Source organism: Orbicella franksi, chromosome 12, assembly GCF_964199315.1.
Source record: "Orbicella franksi chromosome 12, jaOrbFran1.1, whole genome shotgun sequence".
NCBI lineage: Eukaryota > Metazoa > Cnidaria > Anthozoa > Scleractinia > Merulinidae > Orbicella > Orbicella franksi.
Window position 1 is genome coordinate 26,282,025 of NC_138156.1, and position 8,880 is coordinate 26,290,904.

At 38.9% G+C, this 8,880-nt stretch overlaps 1 long non-coding RNA gene across 1 annotated transcript; it reads left to right on the top strand.

Annotated features, from left to right (window-relative positions):
* The first annotated feature begins 314 nt into the window (after positions 1 to 314).
* On the top strand, positions 315 to 1,271 carry LOC145462981 (uncharacterized). Its single transcript, XR_014041275.1, has 2 exons — positions 315 to 377; positions 882 to 1,271. It is a non-coding gene; the product is annotated as an uncharacterized LOC145462981 (long non-coding RNA).
* The last annotated feature ends 7,609 nt before the right edge of the window (positions 1,272 to 8,880 follow it).

Here is an 8,880-nt window from a genome sequence, read left to right on the forward strand (position 1 = left end):
CACACATAATGTGACCATATATACGCACACATCTTACTTTCGTCATTTTAAGGGCCTCCGTGTCAGGCTCGGAATCCGATTTAGAAGATGACGTCACTGGCGCCGAAAAGATCCTAGAGGTTATGGAACTGTCTTATAAAGATGAACCGCACGCCAAGGGGGACATTTCATACGTCTTAAATGAAGAAGACGAAGAGGAAGAAGAAACAGAAGCGAAACAGCCTGAAGTCGAAATCGTTCCCACTGAACTGGAAAGACGAGATAAACAGGTTTCGGAGAACTTTTCAGAGTTGATCAAAAGTGAATCAGAAACGGGCAAGCTCAATAAAGACGTGGTGTATTTGAACATAGCTTCCATGAAGAGCGGCGATATCTTTGTAAGTGAGAGCACACAAATATATATGGGTAATTGATCAAGCGTGAGGTCAATAGGGCTGGATGTTGGCCAAGTCCATAAACACGCAAAAAAAAGAACGAGGCCAGTATCCAGCCATCTTGACCGAACAAGCTTGGTTAATAAAGGATTTATTATATGGAAAAAGAACACTATTTTCTTGCAGGACAGAGCGGGTAATCCCGAGCAGACAAGACAGCGCTATCTTGCCCGCTCGGGTAGCCAATCAAAGCGCAGGATTCGGTTCACGTTGACCGCTCACGGAGCTAGCCCGCGTAATAAACGTTATTTCAATCAACATTGTGACGCAACCCTATGATTGATATGGAATCTCATTTAAAAAATTAATTTATAGAGCACTGATATCAAAGAGGTCATGGCTTCGAATCCCGTTCTAGCTTAAACGTTTATCTTCGTTCTAAGGAAAAAGGCCCACGAGTAACAACACAGAGATAGTTATTCTGTTATCATATGATTTTGTCTGTAGGACGTCTCCGAGGTTCTTAGACCCAAGGACCGAACGTTGATGCTTGTTAGCAAAGGAGCAATTATGTTAAGAATAAAACGACACGACTTTTTCCGATATTCTACCAAACTAACATTGAGACAAGCCAAGAAAGTCGTCCAAGAACTCGAGTAAGTATTGGCGGTATTGGGAGAGTGAAGAGGGGTTTGTAGACATGTTACCTTCAGCAATTCTGTCAGGTATAAATCATAATAATTAAAAAATAAATTATAACACATTAATTGTTGCCAAAAATTCGGACGATTTTAATTTTGGACGAAATAAAGTCCGAACATAAAACTGTCCGAAATTTTCTTTGGCGTCTTAAATTTCAGCGTACGAAATATTTACGGTAAGACTTTTAAGTAGCTCCAAAGTTCTTACTGCCCTTTCTGATCCGAATTAACTCTTCTCAAGGACACTGGTTGAAATGTGTAAGAGGTTCTGTTATTTTCTCGTTGGTGTACAGATGAATGTTGTTTCAGTCTAATTCGCGCTTTGTAGGCGTAAATTTACTTTAGTTGCAGTGTTATGTTTCAGCAAAGTGTCCGAAACTTAAATTTGTCCAAAATGCGATAAAAAGTGTCCGAAAATTCATCTAAAATAAAACGTCCGAAATTTTTTGCAAGTAAATGGAGAGTAAGCCACATCCTTTCTAGCTCGTTTTAACTGGTGTACTTTTTAATTTCATACAATGGTCCAGGAAACTGTTAGGTCTTTGGAACAATAATCCCTTATTTCCCTTAAAGTACAGTCTTTGCTGTTTCCGGGTTCTTGAAAATAGTGCTTGTTAATTGGCCGAACGATATCTTAACCTAAATTTAACTGTTAACTTTTCCAATGTTTCCTTTTGGAAATCTTTGAAGCTTTAGAGATTAATTTTCTACACAGCATAGCACATTTCACGCCAGGTCAGTCAATGCCTCCTTGATTCTTGATTTTTATTTTCTATTCCTTTCAGTTACCCTTCTGAAGAGATTATCTATCGCTCCTACAACGAGCGTTGTCTTTGGGAACAGTTAAAGAGCGCACAACTGCAATCGACCGTGAGCGGTATACAGGAAAAGTGCATACGTCACTCCATAGCATTCACACCGAGCATGCCCATGGCAAAGAAACCGCTGACGCCTGCTCGCGTATCTCGCAGTCCGTCAAGACAAGAAAAATTCGATCAATATTTGTCATTTGTGTATGATAGTCACAAAGTTCCAGAGGACGAGAGTGACGCTCATTTATCGCCGTTTGTGATTAAGAAAACATCTGACATTCTCAAGTGTGGCACATCAAAGCGGCTCAAGTCTGCTTTAAGGCACAAAAACAATCACAGTAAAGCAAAGAAAGTGACGTTCGGTGTGTCAAAATGATTTTATTTAATAGCAGAGCCTCTATATTTTAGATTATCTTGCTTTCAATAGTTAGGATAGAACACACGCAATGCCGAAGAAAAAAAATACTTAAATGTTGTAGAGAATAAATTTAACTTTGAAACACCTGGCTAAATGTTCGCGTGCACGCGCTTTGCGATGACGAACGGCCAAAAAATAGTTAGCTTCCATGAAAAGAAAATCAAGAGCCTGTATGCCAAATGTGCACTCCATGTCGCTCAGCTGAACTGACGCACTTGTTGGTCAGTTCTATTTTCACTTCTACGTCTTATTATAGAGGAATTTTAACTCGATCAAAGGTGTGCATGGGGTGTTAAAATGATATCCTTAAATTCCTATATTCCAGCAACGTATAAAATTATCTTCAAGCCTAGCAGAAATAATGGTTCTGGGAGATAGTTTGGGAATCAGGGTTGGCGCAGTGGCGAGAGCGCTCGCCTTCCATCAATGTGGCCCGGGTTCGTTTCCGGGCCGGTGCCATATGTGGGTTGAGTTTGTTGTTGGTTCTCGCCTTGCTCCGGGTGTCTTTCTCCGGGTTCTCAGGTTATCTTCCTTCACAAAAACCAACATTAACATCTTCAAATTCCAATTCGACCAGGATAGAGGACCTGTATGAAAACCAGCTAACGCTGATGGGACTTCATCTCTAAATATTGTAATTTATTCATTTATCAGCTGAGGAGCGAATGGTCCAGTGTGGGGAGTATTGAAACGAAGTTGTCTCGACAGCAACCGATCTTTTGCGAACTTTTTTCGAACGTTAAATACACAGTTTCATGAAACAATATTTAATAACAACATGTTCTTTACAATACGCAACTGAACCGGCTTTAAAATAAGAAACTATGGCTGTAGATGAAATAAGACAAGATACAAAATAAATAGAATTGTTTTTGAAACTTCTTGATTTGATGTACATTTGCCATTTTAAAGGTTCCGCTAAAGTTTCGTTTGTTTAGCAAACTTGTTGTAAAATAACTCAAGTTTTAAATATATACAGCAAAAGATAACGTAATTAATAAATTATCATCATATCATTATTATCATTATTATTATCAATAGTATTAGTGTTATTATTATTTAGCTGCAAGTCAATGAAACCAGTGAGAGTGCGATATCTGAAATTACAGATCAAGGTTTCAACGAGTTCGAAAAGAAACGAAATGAAAAGAGATGAAGGAAGATGAAAAACAATGAATTAGTATAAAATAAACTACACAAAATGTAATAAAATAAACTACATAAAATAACATAAATCAAAATACAGTGAAATAAAAACAAATGAAATAAAATACATCATGGTTAAAACAAAATTGTTCAATGACCTGATCACGGGGGTATTAGATTCATTCAGTTCTTTCTAAATGTCTAAAGTACCGAACTTCTTCATCAGAACTCGTGCTTGCGTCCTCTCTTTCTCTTCGGTAGCACTTTGGACTTGACTGCACACGCCAGCTTTTCGTACTCTCCAATAAGCGCAGGAGCTCGGCCCAGGCTGAGAATTGTATGGGAGAAACTCACCCTCGACATGACTTTCCTCTGTTGCAATTCCAGCGGCATGTTGGAATTCGGTTGGAATGGCTTGCGTCGAGGGCACAGTGGGTTTCTCTCCTCTTCTGGTCTTGCGATTAGCAGCCCGATCACATTCATATGTTCTGCCTGGTGCATTTATTGTAGCATTCCTCCTGATAGAACATCCGTTGGAACGTTTACCGTGACCGGTGATTTCTGGTGGTAATGGCGAAGAAGCAGTGCTTCGTAAACTGGGACCAAGTACGGCTCTTGACTTGTGAATGAAAGATCTGTTGGAAATTCCAGCTCGAGCATCGACTCCCGTTTTCTTTGATGATAAAAGTTCCATTGAAGAAGAAATACTTATGCTCCGTCTGAGGGCTCTTGTCTCGTACTTACAAGGAACGATTCTCTTCGCCTTCTGTAACGTTTCATGACAGGGGAGGTCGTCATTTCCACCGTACACACCCTGGTACATGCAAGTTGGACGCGAGTTTTGCTTGATTGAACGACTTGTCACTGAAGATTGCTTGTCAGAAAGCTCATTTTTTTCTGGGGGACTGCAGAAGCCATCATCCGTCTTGTTGACGCTCTTGTTGTCATTTTCTAAAGACACCTCGTTGCTGGACTCCACTTCAATTGGTCGATTGAGGCAGCGTTTGGTTTTCTTTTCATAAGTTTTGTTTTTCGTTTTGAAAAGACTGGGATCCAACGGAGGCAGATGATGAGGTGGTTTCCTTGACCACCTGGTCTGGCCTTCTGTAGTTGTTGTCCCATCTGCAGAATTTTGAGCTTTAAATGTGTCGTTGTAAGGGTTAGGAGCTTTTCCACTTCTTCTTTGTTTATTTCCAGATGCCATACGTATACTGCAGTCTCCGTCTTGATGCCTGGAAGATGAAGGTAAAATGGTTGCAGTTACGTTTGACCAGTCATAGAATACAGCATCTTGTGGATTTCGCTTAGGTGATGACCATACGAAAACTGGCTCCGGCTTCATGACCGGTGGTGCAGACTGGGGTACTTCACATGGCCAATTTTCCGAAAAATCTTCACTACCATTCGTAAGGGTAAGGGATTCTACCACCGAAGGAACCGATTTACTCTTGTAAAGTTCTGTTTTAGTTTGAATTGCAGGGAGGTGGGAAGCTGTCCTTCGTAAATTTTTGGCCGGACTCGATTGAATCACGGAGCCACTTGAGTTGATACTTCCAGTGCGATGAACAACAACTTTACGAGAGTGTGTTGGTTCTGCCATTATCACGGTAAATTTGGGTAAATTTATCACCAAAGTTGGGTTTATGTGGCTAGATCAGCGTCGGAGACGAAGGGACGTAGATTTCAGAGAGAGAACTCGCTATTAGAGTATAACATGTAGTAACTGCGCTAATCTTATGTCCTATCCTAACTGCAAAACAGGCTGATGGCCCCTTAAATAGAGTGACATGTTTCGTTGATTACATCAATTAGCAGCATTAACCAGGTGCAAAACAGTATGACGTCATATGTCGGCGTTAAAAATCGAAAACAACAAGAACGTCTAACCGTCACCCAGTCTACTTGAGAGAGTGAAAATGACCGTGGTTACACGAAACCAGTTGAACTAGACCAAGCAAAGACCAGTAAAGAGGCATACGATAAACTTCTGTCTATCGAAAATGTCGAAGAAGCGAGCTTGACCCAGGAAATTATTTAAAGCCCACTAGCAAGTTTGATGCTACTCCAGAATTTTGATGTCTTCATGTCATGTCGCGAGACTCACATAGGTGTAAATAAAAAATACTAGAGAGGTGTAAACTGTTTAAATTGTAATGCTGGCAATTTTACTGATAAGCGAGGGTAGTGTAACCACGGTCAATATGCTAGGATGAAACTAACACAATTATCGTTTCGACGAATGCCGACAATAACATTCTTGGCATCACTAATTATACCTAATTACTTCATTAGGGACAATTAAGAAAAGCCAAATATCAGGTTCGATCACGAAAAGTGGGCCAATCATATTGAAAATTAATTAACTACCCTTGCGCAAAATGTGGAAGGCTACTTAAGCAGTTACAGCATGGAATCGCTAATTTTATCTAATCACTTCATTTGAGGGGAAATTAAGAAATGCCAAATACCAGACTCGATCACGAAAAGGAGACTAATCATAATGAAAATTTATGAACTACCCTGAGAGAAGAATATGCATGGAAGGCTAATTAATCAATTAAGGCAATTCCTTAAACTAATTAACAGTATTAACGGGATGACGTCATATATCAACATTGGTAAACAACAACAACAACACGTTCGTCATACGGACCGTTGATTAAGCAGTCAATTCAATTAATCAGCAGTGTTAACGGGGTATATAACGACTGCGCAAACAGCAACATCATATTCTCTCACTCTTTCTTTGTAAGACCGCTTACAAGAATAACAACTTCATTGTTATAAGTCGAGGTCAACCTACCAACTGACCATTTCCAAGTTTCCTTTCTCCTCTGTTTCGAGACGAGTCCTGGTTCACAATCTTTCGCGAAGAAGTGAGTTTTACTCTCGCGTTCGTTGTTTCGCAAATCAAACTCATTTTCCATCTGAAATTAATGGTTCGTTGGTTGTGGGTGCCTTCAGCGAAACACCCGTCGCTGACGAATAATGGTAATAGGGCATCATGTCGTCCACTTCTGTCTGTAATCATACGTCGACTGATTTGTTAATCACGAGTACGATTACAGGCAGAATTAGATGACACGGTGTCCTGTTAGGCACTGTTTAATTTAAAAAATAGCTTTTAATAACAATTCTTTAAAAAATATAATTCCTTTTTTCGAAAAAAAATATGGAAAATAAATTGAAAAATGATCATTACGTTTCCTTAAAAACAGCCACGGAGATAGAACCACGGCGATTTTACAAAATTATTCATTTGAATCGACTACTATAGTGATTGTAATCAATGCTGTGATTGGTTAATTTAGCTGAGAGGACTTAATGATTGGCTCATGAAACTGTCCTACACTGACAGGTGTTCGATTACAGCAAACTGTGCGATTTCAACTTTTCAGATTAATTAGTGCAAAATACAGCAGTTGATGCATCAATTACATTCGACGAAATTGTAGCATTTGTAATGATTTATCGGCAAAATTAGGGGCATGTGGATTAATCTATACAATGTCAAAGACAAAAATTTGGGAATTATCATTTAGAGCGATAATTAGCTTCCAGGCGCCAACGCAGTTCAGTGAATACGGGGGGCAATGGGGACGAGAATGCAATTAAAGCACTCAGTAGCTCATTCACTCAGGCTCTTTATTTCAGTACGGCCGGAAATTTTCTAAAGCTAACGCCTTGTGTGCCTGAGCAGCATTTTTAAAAATGATATACGGCTTATGAAAGAAATTTTCATTGCGTTTGTGAAAGAAAAATAAATATGTATCGTAATGATAACGGGTGGTATATTTATCTGATTCTGCGCGCCCCTGGGTAAGTCCCACAATCACGCTTTTCACGTTGTTTATTTCAGCGAAAAGGCCAAGAAACATTTGAGCAGTGTCATTCTTCAGGGAACAGGGTATTTCAAGGAAAGAAAAAAAAAAATCTTTTTTGGAATAAAATCAGTGAGTAAATCACATTCTTTATATTAGGGAAAAACGACCTGTTTGTGTTCTTTGTCAAGAGATGTTTACACTTTGTCATGGCGATATCCTTATTCTAATTTATCACCAACAGATCTGTCATTTCAGAATGTTATGCGACGTTAATTGCCAAGAAAGCTTTCCTGCAGCGTCATGGTTCTGATAAATTTCAACCAACAGTCAGCTTTTACAATACTCATTGCACACATTGTATCTACCCCGTTCACTGTTGTACCGTTGCTAGACATTGGGGTGACCTCCAAGGAAAGGCGCATTGATGCAAATATAAGTGACATTTCTCCCGCTTAGCTCAGGATCACAGAGGTGAGTTTTCCGAGTTTTTTTTTTTTAAGAAAATATTGCAGTGGTTGATTTGAAGCGATTATAGCATTTGTACAAAGCGCTGCAACAAGGGAAAGGTCGGGGATGTAAATTTAAGCGCGCCGGCACGAGTAAACACTATGCTATATATTTTTTGCGATTTTTGAGACCACGCCGGTTTGACCTCTTGCCCTTCTTTTGAATATAAAAACTTCTTTAATTTATATTTCCAGTCCAATTTCCCGGAACAGACTTAAACCTTTCGTTGAGGTTTCTTTTGTGGTATGATTGCTAGCCCGACATAAGTGAATGTAGATTAGAGAAAGATGGCAACACCCGTGGAAATTTTTCAATCTTTTCAATTAAAAATATTTAAACGGAAACTTGAAAAAACAGCTTCAAATTGCTTATAAGTCCTAACTTGATCGTGTACTGAGTAAGGCGACGTTTTCGCTTACTTTAACGTATTTACAAGTCGACAAGTACGGCTCAATTATTACAACAACAAAGGGAAAAAATATATTGGCACAGGTACACCTTCAAAAGAAATTCATAACGTTTACATTTAAAATTTAAATTTAAGAATGTCTTATATGCGGGGAATTTCTTGTCTCCTAAAACGTGTGGCCTTTGCACCGAACCAAAAACAGAACAAAATGTGCTGATATGCAATACCGTCTGTTGGGTAGGAAAAGTAGTTTGAAGTGCTCCAATGATACAAAATTGAAATAATTAACTTTTAAGTGCAGCTGTAGATCGGTACATCGATAAATATTTAGTTACCTAACGTTAGACCTTTTCTGTTCTAGAGGTCAAATTTTTTTTTTCAAGTTTAAAGTAATAGCAGTCAATCTGGTCCTTGTTTTTGATACCTAGTTCTTGAATAATTCAACTTGAATAATTCAACTGATATGTCGCATTTTCTTTAAAGAAATAAAAGAAACTAAAATTGCGGCTGCTTCAAATAACTTGCTCAGAGAAAAAAAGTAAAGGGCGCTAAAATACAATATCATTTCCGTGAGCCGTTCAGAAAGGAGCGCTAGCAAACATGCACTTGATCAAAATCGAAGACGTGACATGGAAAGCATCTTATCACTGGTTTCATTTGAATCTTCGGAAGCTTCCTACATGTACGTG